This window comes from Emys orbicularis, chromosome 5 (genome assembly GCF_028017835.1).
Source record: "Emys orbicularis isolate rEmyOrb1 chromosome 5, rEmyOrb1.hap1, whole genome shotgun sequence".
In the NCBI taxonomy this organism is placed as follows: domain Eukaryota; kingdom Metazoa; phylum Chordata; order Testudines; family Emydidae; genus Emys; species Emys orbicularis.
The window spans coordinates 19375394-19388137 of record NC_088687.1 but is presented as its reverse complement, the minus strand read 5'-3'; positions in this window follow the sequence as shown (position 1 = coordinate 19388137).

The following is a 12744-nucleotide window of genomic DNA, read 5'->3' as shown; positions in this document are numbered from 1 at the left end:
ATGAATTATCTCCTCCCCGCCCCAGAGATTTTCAAATTGGTTTTCCCTGAACGCACAACACTATATGCACTTTCAGGAATAGCAGCCTGGACAAAGTCTATACAAAGAAACTTCACTTGGAATGCGTAAACAATAATAGGTAGAATACTTTAAAGGGAAACATTTAACATTTCAATTTGGTCCAGTGTATTTGAGGTTATTTTAGGATTGGCAGAGAAAGGCAGAAAATAACTAGCATGATTGTAAGATTGGCTCTGAATATAGATTGATAAAGGATTGACTAAACATTGTTAATCAGTGAGGAGGAGGACAAATAAAATAGAAATGAAGATGCAGAGAAGCTAGTTTGTCACACAAAGGAAAGGCCATGAAAGAAGCAGAGCCAGTAGGTCCAACTGGGAGGTTTGCTCTGCCTGTATGCTGTGGACCTACAACAAAATGTGATTTAAAAACAGCCTTTGATAGTGTGATAATGCTGTGCAGTATCTCCCAAGCCGGGGACTATCAGAGGATATGTGCAATTCTTTCTTTCTTTTCCATTTGCATGCTTTCCCTTTTGATCTTTCACAAACTTTAATCTTCTAAAGCTCTTTATTAATAATAAAATCAGTACAATAAATGATAACAAGGTACTTACACACCTGGTGGACCCACACCCCAATATCAATGTGGATATAGTGACAGGGACGTCATCCTTGCAGGTTAATAACTTCCACAATACTAACTATTATGAATGGCATCAAAGCAATAATATGTGAACATTGGTATGAGTATAGTGAGTGTGGGGGCACTACCATTATTCACATATCCAAATCTTTTCTTCTGGTCTTTTTCTGTGTTGTTCTGAAAGCAATTAAGTAAACTCAGATTATAGAAAACAAAAATGGTTTGTTTCCAGGTCAGACAATGCTCTCAGCTGTTTTCCAACTTTTTAGCATCACTCAGGGAATAAGGCAAACATATCAGAGTACTTGTTAGCCTAGAGTAGAATAAGACAGGAAGCCGTTATGAGATACATATATTTCCCCACAGAAAGCATATCTGTTTCCTCAGCAGAAAAGAGAAAATATATTTTACTATTGTTTTTAATTGCAATCTTTTTTTAAACACAGATACTTCTCTAGCAACTGGAGATAGGAAAATGGTTGGCAGACAAAGGAGCTTTGGTGTGTGGTCCTACGACCACAAATTGGCTTAGCTACATTGAATTTTTCAGCAATTGAAGCTGAGATCTGGCCTTGGAGAAAGGGCCTTATTTTCAGAATGCTACTGCTAAACACCCGCAAGCTCCCAGTCCAGCCAGGTACTGAGTTCTGTCATCTTGCATCAAATTCAATGATAGCATAAGGCATACCTCCAGAGTCACTCAGCACCTTGTAGGACTAAGCCCCTTGCTCCAGTTGGAATTGTGGGTGCTGAATCCTTATGAAAACAGGCTCTAAAATTCCACCTGTCCTCATTTTTTTACAGGAATTCACTGTTGTTCATTGGAAAATCTTCAAAGGGGGGGAATAGAAATTTTAAGGCTCCAGTGCAGTGGCAAGTTTGTAGTTTAAATTTAGGATTTTTTGGTGATTATTATTTGGTACCGCAACGATTGATATAAGGAGAGAAAATGCAACACTTTTCATTGTGGTTTGTATCCTGTACATGTTAACTGATTATGTGGTTGAACTCTGTGACCTATTTATCATTCTGAAAGAAATAGAAATGACTCTGTCTCAAGGTGCAGAATATATACAGGCCTGCACAACAGCCAGTCCCTACTGCATTTTGAATAGTGATATATTTTGGCATCTAATATTTATGGTCATTTCAACTTCTGTTCTCATTTTTCATCTTCAGTGCCCTTGGTGATGATAGAAATTAGTTTTATTATGGCTTCCCTTAACATACAGACAGGCAGGGAGGGGTAAAGTCATCCAGAGGCATGTGTTCCAAATTGATATGTCAGAAATGTACATCCATGAATTTCCTTTTGAAGTATAGTGATCTATAATGGTCTCTTGTATTATGTACTTATAAATTACCTTATTTTATATGTCATTTAACTATACAGGTCTTTGTATCAAAACTAGTGTTTCAAGCCCAAGCTGGAGCTCTCAATGCTGTAGAGGTCACCCTGGGAAAATAAAATTGATAGCAGTCTTGACAAGTAAAAACATCCCTTCCTTCCGTCACACACAGAGATGCGGCCATAGAAAGTCCTCGCAGCGGAATTCGTTTCCTCTTATGTGAAATGAGATTGACACTTCTGCGTGTAACTCACTGTGCTGCACTGGGGGTATGTTTATGATGCATCTCTTATTCCTGTGAGGGGGCCTCCCTCTGGACTGCTGTAGTTTAAATCTTAACAGTGAGGTGTTATTTTCTCTGTTCATCACCCTATCAACCTAAATCTTTATAAAACTTCCTGTGGGGCCACTTTTAGTTTCCCCCTTGTTGGAGTTAACAACCTTGAATAAGTCAAAGTTCAAAATATACACATAAAAGACAAAACAAATACATTTGTGGTTGGAAATGTAGTTGAGGGAAAGGGTAATTAAATAAAAAATGTCCAGTACCTGCTTATCTTATTCCTTGAAACTCATACAGCCAAGAAATGATTTAATCTCTGCTGCAGTTGTGACCTTTTGTACTAGTGACCCTACAAACTAATGGTCTGACACTTACTACACTGAGTTGCTTTATTTGACAAAATCCATGAAATATATATGAAAAATATTTGTCATGATATATATAGTCACCTTCCCCTTTAGACTTGTGCTAGCAGAGATAATGATTTGGGGGTTGCTAAACATTTCACCTGTAAGTCAAACTCCAGTGAGTTGTTTTTCTTCTATGCAGAAAACTGGTACGTTTCACCAATGCATCAGCATCTCATTATGGTTGAGAAGGACAGTCAGCCAGCCACTAACTATCTATTCTAAGGCTATTTAAATGGACTGTGAATGAGGAAACAAATTGACTGGCTGATAGAAATTCCAAAACTTCCAAATAAATTAGAACGAGAAATATAGACTCGGTCTGAAAATGAGCATGTTATTCACAGACTCTTATATTCAGATCCCAGTTCTGACAGCATTTCCCTCTGTGCAAATCACTTAATTTCTCTGCCTCCATTTCCCCATGTGTAAATAGTGACACTTATATTTGTTTGAAAGTCTTACAAGAGATTTGTCTTTGATCTTTATCAGCATTTCTAATATGTACAATACCATAATTTTAGGTGCTCAAAGCGATAGTGCAATAATAATAATTAATAATAATAACATAATTAATATAATATATGTCTTATAGTATTTATAGAACACTTTTCATCAGTAGAGTTCAAAAGTCCAATACAAAGGAGGTCCTCATTTTACAGATGGGGAAACTGAGGCACAGAGAAGTGACATGACTTGCCCCAGATCACTCCACAGACCACTGGAAGAGCCAGGACTAGTATCCAAGTCTCACAAGTATGAGTCCAGTGCTCAATCCACTAGGCCAAAAGATCCTTTCTTGCAGCAGACCATTTTCTCAGCTTCTACCTTGGCTAGGTTGAATAGCTGTGGGTCATTCTATAGGAGAATCCCATCATTCATGTTATAACCTCCTTTACGGGGGGAAGGTCTACACCAAATGGTGTGTCTTGCATTGTGATCTACAAGAAGAGAGACAGATTCTCATTCTAATCTTCCCTAGTAGGAAGCTACACAGTCAAGAAACCTTCATGGAAATTGTCCTGCTGTTGGGTTCTATAGTTTCACCCCAGACCTTTCTCAGTTGTACAGATTTTTATGGATCATAAATTTCTAGGTGTGAAAATAAAGGTGATCAGTCAGCTGTTAGTCCATTGTTGATCTTGTAGAGTAGGAGTGATACAGATCCAATGAGTGGATAAGCAGTGTAGAGGGCATAACAACCTGTGAGGATAGGCCACTCTGAAAATCATAAGTGCTAAGTTATAATACATCTTACATGGGCAGCTTGGGATCTGTGTATCCTTTTAATTATAGACATCGGAATACCTACATAATCAATAGAATTTTGAAGTAAAATATAGACAGTCTAAGGGTAGAAGGAAGACTGGAAAAAATGCCATTGTTAGGTAATTCCTGAGTATGTAAAAAGATGTACTTGATTCACTGCTTGCACAGACTAGACAATATTTTCTCTCTCAGTCAGTCTTTTAAACTCATATTATGTTGTCAGACTTCCTGACAGTAGGCCAAGCAAGGAGCAAGTGGAATCTGTCTGGGAGTTGCACAAGTGAGTTAATTAATGAGTTGGAATGGAATTTAGACTGTTGTCAAGATGCCAGTTAGAATCACAATCATGCTTTCAATACAACTGTGACACAATTAAATATGGGAATTTTTTTCGATCTCACCAACACACCATGGCATATGCTTTTTATATTTCTTGCAACAACAGCAACACCATTGCACTGATGATGTTCAAGCAGATGTGGTGATTACAGAAAGGCTTCTCAGGGGCAGCGGCAATGAAGAGGCAGCTGAGCCTTAAGGCTGCAGTAACCCCTTTTGTTGTTGCACACCTGCTCCCTGGATGGGATATAATGGCCAGGCAGATCAAGGTAGCAGTGAACTTATGGCTTCATCCCTACTCCTCCCTAGCCTCTTGAGCACAGCTGTGGACTTCATATGAGGACATAAAAGAAGTCCTCATGCAGCTAGGCTCCAAAGCTCATAAGGGAGGTGGTCTTTCTGCACATACACCCCAAATCCTGTCTACTACACCTCCATCTCATGCAGCAAATTGTATTGGGTCAGCCCCATACTGCCACAGTGAAAGACTTTTTTCCTGGCTGAGGCATACTGCTGTCTGGTTTGCAAATTTCAATTGAGAGTACAGAATACAGTATTTTGTGGCATGTCTCGCATGGAACTGAAAATGTATCGCATTTGATATACAATACCTATCGCTTCAGTGAGACACTTGCTACAAAGCACTATAAAAGAACCTTGCAGTAGATCTTGGTCAGGTATATGGTATTGCTAGGCTTTACAGAATTTGTAATCATGAAAGCCTGCAAGAAATATAAGACATAGGGACAGATATTCTCTCTATCATATTTTCTTCCCATACACACAACAGGACTATGCTGCTGAACTCTGCCATTCCACCCAAATAGCATTTATTTTTCATACAATATTAATTCCTTTTACTGGGACAATCAGTGTTAGAATTAGTAAAGACATGCTTAGGGAGCCAATTCTGGAATAGACAGCCAAAATGAAGCACATGGAAAACACAATGGTAGTGGTGGTCTACAGCATGCTGAAGCAGCCCTCTGCCCTGGAGTCCCTTCATTTATGATTCACTCTTCTTAGGGAAACTTTTTTTTCCTGGCATGCCATCTTTCTGGTAGCTGTAGCCCGAAAGTGATCATTTTGGCACTGGATGCTGTTTCCTGCATCTTCCTCTCTTCCAGCTAAATATTCTTACATTGTCTTATGGTTTCTTCTTATTATTCCTGAAATGATGGCATATCCTCATAGTAAATAAACAGTGTAAGTATCACTAGATGGATCTGGGAATGAGTTAAACTCTGATCATATTTGATTAAGGTTTTCATATGGAAATTCAGCCCAAACCATAAGCCACTTTCAGATTTGCCAAAGCAAATAGAGTTGTTATGGAGCGCTATTCTTATGGTATGCCATTATTTTTCATAGTTCACCTTTTGCACAGAGATTGGACTCAAATCCTATTCTGTTCATTTGGCTAGATAATGTTAGTTTATCTCATATTTGACTATATTATGTGCTTGTCTAGTAAACCCCATGAAACAGACCAACCATCCAAAATGCAATATAACCTTTTAAATTGAACAAATCACAGTCATATTTGCACTCAAATCCTGACCTGTGTTCTATTCAAGTTTCAATTTAAATTGCTCTGTTTAGTGGGAAGGTTTAAAAGAAAAAAAGACTTGTGGTGGATTAAGAGTTGGAAAAGGTTAATGATTAGATGTTGAGAAAATCAATAAGGAAATAGGAATAGAGAGCAAGGGGGAGAGAATGAATAGTGGAAGGACATGTGAAAGAAGAGGCAAAATACACAGAGATAAGGAAACGGAAGAGGTAAACATAATAAGATACGGGAGAAATATGCAGTTACATAGAAACAGAGAGAGAAGCTCAGAGAGAGAGAGAGGTATAAAAGTGTGGGGATCCTGGCATCCCAACATATTGTGTGCAGGAGAAAAAGGGGTTTGAAATGAAGGGAGACCTTGTAGAAGGCTAGATACAGTTAGGAGGCAAACAAAGAATAAAAACAGAAATGAAAAGGTTAGGAGAAAAGATAAAGCTCTAAGATGTAGGAGAATATATAAAAGTCTGAAACACAATGGAGATTAAAATAATATTTTGTTTGCCTGTTATTAAGCATCATTAATAAAAGGAACATGTTTTATGTTATTTATTGTATCGATACAGTGTAGCTCTAAAAAACGTTCCAATAATACAGCAGCAGCAGAAGTGGCTCTCTGTACACTGAACACCGTATATCTATGGATCTCAAATTAGGGCAAGCTAAAACCACAATCTGCCACTATTCTCTGGTAGAGCTCACAGAGGGTGTTGATGATTTAGGGTCTGGCAATTTGGCACTCTCTTGCTGAGAGCCTTCGATTGTCTGCAATACCCTTCATTAGACACATGCGCAGAGCAGTCATTCAGAGAGTCAGTGAGAAGAAACAAGTTATGATAATGAGTCATTAGGAGCAGAAGGGGGGGAAAAGAGACAAACAGGGAATTTACGGGGTTAGATACAATCCTGAAAATAAAAGGATTGATACTAAAAAGAAAAAAATGCAATGGGAATAAGACAAATACTGAAAAGAGATAAGTACAGTATGGGGGAGCTCACTTTTAATTTAGACAGAATACCAAGAATGAGACATAAAGGTGGAAAATAGATAAAATATGTAAATGAGACTATTGAAATAAGAACTGGGTATAAGATAAATACTGCAGTTGACTCTGATGTCAGTTCTGACAGTAATGGTGATTAGTGTGAGTTGATAATTGAAGATGAGAAACTAAAGCAGAAGCAGAAATTGTTTACACCCAAGTTCTGTGACATTATATTATTTGACTCAATTAGTTCAAATTACTGATACATAACTGAATGAACAATAGCGTGAGCTGTGACTCATATGAGCACGCCATTCTGCTAAGGTAATTCAGAGCTTTGCTAACTGGAAGTTGATAGCTGGTGGTAGCACGTGTACAATTCTTGAACATATGATGTAGATATAAGAGGGACACCGTTCATGTGGAAATGATTTTTCAACATCATGGTCAGGCTTAACTTTGTTCTAACCCCACCTCATAAGCATCAGAGTGTTTTATTTTTTAAATTAAATCTGACTTTCTTAAGTTTTGACATAGCCTAGGATGTCCTGATTTATCATGGCCAAAATGGTGGCAGAATCTTGATCATGCACATCTACAATATTGCATGATGTGCAATATACCTCAGACTATGGGTATCAAAAAAGATATTAGAAGTATGGATAGTACCTTTTTAATGTTTTCATTTTGATAATTCACATACTCATGATTCTCCTCCCGTAACTAGTTTTACACCAGTGTAACTTTATTGACTTCAGGGGAGGTACTTCTGATTCTCACGGGTGTAAGCAAGTTCACAGTTGGACACCATGAATGTAGCAGTGAAGTTTTTATTGAAGTCAATAGGAGTTTCGCCAGAGACGGGTCTTCAAAATTGGACCCACTGCTGGAGAAACCAGCCATCTGCCCAGCAAATAACTTGATTTAATGCTTCTTCCAACTCCTTCCTTACTCTTCAGCCCCAGGCTACCTCAAAGACAAGCAGTGGCAGTGCTCTCTCACATCACAGTACTTATTTCTCCCCTCTTTCCTCTCAGACAACTAATAAAACCCACAAACCACAAAACAAATCCCAACTTCCAAGTATGTCCTCTTCCACACACACCTGAGAATCCTTGCCCTTCTCAGCATCTCCCCAAGTCCAAGTTCTTCCCTTCAGCTCCCAGCTTCCCATATTAATTCCAGCCCCCACCCTTGCTCTCTTCCATTCTTCATCTAAAGTCCCACTCTTAATGTGAACCTCCCTCAGCTTCTTTGCTCTGCCAAGGGTCTTAGCCTGAAATGTTTGTCTGCCTGCTTCTCCCATGATCATCTCCATGCTTTGTTTCACAGTGCCCATTATGCATGGCTTGCATGCAAAAAAATAATTTGAGACTTAATACTGTAAGGAAGTGAATTTTGGTTTGCATTTAGAATGTGTTGGGGCAATATAAAATCCTGGAAAGAGGTTCAATTTATCTCTGGCATAGTATCTGCCAGACATTGTATGTCCAGCAGCATATGATCGATCAGCATACTTGTTTACTATGATTTACAGAGCTTTGCAGCCTGCTGCGCTAGGGTAAGTCAGAGCAGCATGCGTAGGATTGTATAGTCATTTCTCCAGCTCCATTCCTCTGTCTCATAACTTAATCCCTCAGCTGAATAGATACCCAGCCAAGCCAGCATCAACTTCTTTGTCTTCAAGCATGAACAGCCAGTGTTTGGCTACAGGGCTTTTGCCATCACAGGAGGGGGGAAAAGTGTGTTTTCTTCTCTTTTAATCACATATTTCCTATCTATGATAATTGAAGTTGTAGCATTGTCAGACTCTGCAGGACTTATTCAGAGGCTGGTCTGGATGTAATCATCCTGCCAGGTGTTGACTGGAGCAACAAGGGCCGAGTTCAAAATATCTAGGGGTCCTTCTTTGAAAATAACAGTGGCTTGAGCCCAATAATAGATGACATCTCATTTATGCCATACAAATTCAGGTTTGTGGTCCCTTCGCAAACATAGGTGTTAACACAAGCCTGTCCTTTTTCAGCTTTGCCCATTGCAATCAATGAGCTGATGGAAAGCCTTTCCTATGAGCTCTAGTGGTATATGGCAGGTCATCTTACATTGGTTTATTATTATGATTGAAATCTGAAAGTATTGGTAGTGAGGAAGGCAAAGCATTCCCCCGGTATCTACCTGCAGTTCTCAGACTCCCTGTCTGCCTATTTATCTTAGGCACTTGTATGTTCCCCATTACCATGGCATCTGGGCACCTCACAATCTTAAAATATTTATCCTCTCAACACCCCTATGAGGTAGGGAAGTGCTATTACTGCCGCTGCCATTTTACAAATGGGGAACCAAGGCATAAGGACCAGATTTGCAAAGGTTTTTACACACCTAAAGATACAGATATACATCTAGTGGGATTTTCAAAAGCACCTACATGCCTAACTGAAAGGTTAGGCACTTCTATAATCTCACTAGGTGACTATCTGCATCTTTGGTGCTTAAATCCCTTTAAAAGCTGGCCTGCAGTGACTTGCCCAAGGTCACACAGTAAGTCTGTAGCAGAGCAAGGAAGCGAAGCCAGGTCTCCCCAGGCCTGTGCACATGCCCTACCCACTACTAGACCAAACTTCCTGCCTAATTCTGTATTTAATCTTTTTTTTAATCCTAAGGTCCTGGCACACATCCCCAACTCATTCGCCCACAAATCCACCAGTGCCCCATGAACAACTCACATCTCTTGGTAACCCCCAGCCTCTCTGTTTACTTCCTGCCACCTGTCTCACTCCCCTGACTCTCAGCTAGGGATATGCAAAATATTGCCAGAGGAACACAAAGCCATGCCAGAGCTGTCCTGAGGATGACACTTCCATTTTACAGCAACTAGCAAGGTTCCTGGTTCAAAACAAAGATTTTCATCTCTGACCTGGGCACAGCAGGGACTTGAAAATCCAATATCACAGGGTAGTGCCCTAACCACTGGGCTATACAGTCACTCTTCTTCATTTTGTGTGTTTGTGTTTGCACTGTTGTAATCTCCAATGCCGTTTCTTCCAGCTCCTAATTCCCACTGCTTCCAGCTACTCCTTACTCCACGCCCACTATTCTCCCTCCCTTCTTCAGCTTCCAGCCCCATAGTATTGTTTCTTTTGCTTCCCCAGTTCTAAATTCCTGATCACTTTTCCTGCTCAGTAACATCCTTTCCATCCTTCTTCTTGGCCTTTCCTATTCAATGGAAATTAGGACCCATCATTCATTGCCAGCACAGCTCCAATGGTTGGTACCTAAGGTGGTGTATAGGGTCATGCATTTTTCTCACAGTGTCAAATCACTCTGGTTTGAGGGTGGTGAATTACAAATCCTAATTTACCTATTGTAAATGCAGACTTTATTCTAATTGTGTTTCCTCAGCCTAGATGTGAGAACTCGGAGTACTTTGGCACACAATGAGATTACTCTCTGGAAGGGTTGGTTTTTTTCCTGTACTTTGCACAAACAATAGCTCTTGTCTACCAGATTCATGAACAAAGAGAAAGATCTTCAGCTGGAGTAAATCAGTGTAGCTTCATTGATGTCCATGGAGTTATGTGGACATACACCAGCTGAGGATCTGTTCTGAAGTGTTATTAAATTATGTGTTTGAGTTATTTAAACAAAGGGGTCCCACTGAGGTGATGTGCCTGGGCATATTTTTGCCTCTGAGGGTAGTTCATGGCCAAGATAACTAGTAGTCAAATCATTAAAACGCTATGAGACAGAAGGAAGTCAGAAACACACCAGCAGTTCTCACTTTCCATGTGTGCTACATGACAGTGGTTCCTGTGGACATTTGTAAAAAGAGAACCTCATAGTGACTTTTCCATACCGTCTTATATGACGGGAGCAGCAAGGAGTCAGATTGATTGCATTAAAGTGGGACATCTTGTCAGAGGGGGGAAAAAACCTGTTTTAAAAGAATGCAATTGTAATCCTGTAGAGCATAAATTCAAACTAATTGGTCTTTTAATTTTTAGATAACAATTCAAATAGAAACCGACCAATAAACAATCTATACAGAGAACCAGAAATGTATGGCTTTCTAATCACTTCTGAACAAAGATTTTTCACCCGGACTGATGTGCTTGGCATGTTCCTGATAGAAATTCTAAATCTGCATTTGTGGCAAGATAAATAAAAATATCATTTGAATCCAAAAGTATATTTTCTCTACCAAGACTCATGAAAATCTTTATCTGCAGAAATGTAGAGGTACTATAGGGTAGTATGAGGCTTTATTTCAACATCATAGTGCTGTCTTTGCTTTTTGTGGCTTTAGAGCAGCGTAACTCACAAAGATTGCTTGAAAATGTTCCTTCATCTCTCTTCTCTACTTGCAGTCTGTAATACGAAGAGGCCCTGAGAGACTGGGATTTTTAACCCTTTCTTCTTCCGTTCACTAGCCCCCAAAGAAATATTAATGAAACACTATGAATGAAAGTGTACACAAATACACCATGCAGAAATTCTTCTTATTTTATTGTGGATATAATTGATCATGAGTTTCATATAACTTTAAGGCCATGCCATATTCTAATAATATATGGATAATGACCTACTTCTGATAGATGGGATTAGGTGTGAAATAACCTGACAGTTTCTACTAATCTTCCTTTTACCCATGATAGTCTGACATTTGTACTGGGAACTGTACGAAAACATAGGGGTTTTTTTTGGGGGGGGAGTATATTCAGTGGGGCTAGCGCGAGTGTGAAATGTACTATGGATTGCATTATGACTTACAGACATTACCTGCACAGGTGGAGAGTGTAGAGGGCTTGGTCTCCCAAGAGGAATGATCATTGCCTCAGTCAAAATTCCTCTAGGCAGCTCCTGGGAAGAGCACACTGCAGTGATGGTTCTGGCAAACTAGGAGCTGGTGCAGCGTGTGTTCTCTGGGCAGATACAAAGGAGACCAGTGTAATGTCAACTGCACAAAGTCACCATAAGCATCTCACCCTTTTGGAAAGCAAAGATGTCTTTCTGGCCGAAAACGCAGCCTTACATCATTGGTCCTGGTAGACTAGAGGAAAATGATAAATTCCTTGTGGTGTTCCAGAGTTCTGCCCTGAGTCTTAGGAAATTCCAACTTTGTAAGCACAGTCCTCTTTGATCCAGGAAGCAGGGGCGGCTCTATGTATTTTGCCACCCCAAGCATGGCAGTGAGGCATGCCTGCGGGAGGTCCAGCTGGTAACGCGGATTTGGCGGCATGCCTGCGGGAGGTCCACCGGTCCCGCGCCTTCGGCATACCCGCCGCCAAATTGCCACCAAAGCCGCGGGACCAGCGGACCTACCGCAGGCATGCCGCCGAAGGCAGTCTGACTCTCACCCTCACGGTGACCAGCAGGCTGCCCCCCACGGCTTGCCACCCCAGGCACGTGCTTGGTGCGCTGGTGCCTGGAGCCGCCCCTGCCAGGAAGACTTTACTAAACACAATAGGTCAAATTAATCTCTAGTTTCAGAGTGGTAGCCGTGTTAGTCTGTATCAGCAAAAAGAATGAGGAGTACTTGTGGCACTTTAGAGACTAACAAATGTATTTGAGCATAAGCTTTTGTGGACTAAAATCCACTTCATCGGATGCATGCAGTGGAAAATACAGTAGGAAGATATATATACACAGAGGATCTGAAAAAAATGGGTGTTGCCATATTAATTATAACAAGACTAATCAGTTAATGTGGGCTATTATCAGCAGGATTAAAAAAACTTTTGTAGTGATAATCAGGATGGCCCATTTCCAATAGTTGACAAGAAGGTGTGAGTAACAGCAGGGGGGGGAAATTAGCATGGGGAAATAGGTTTTACTTTGTGTAATGACCCATCCACTCCCAGTCTTTATTCAAGCCTAATTT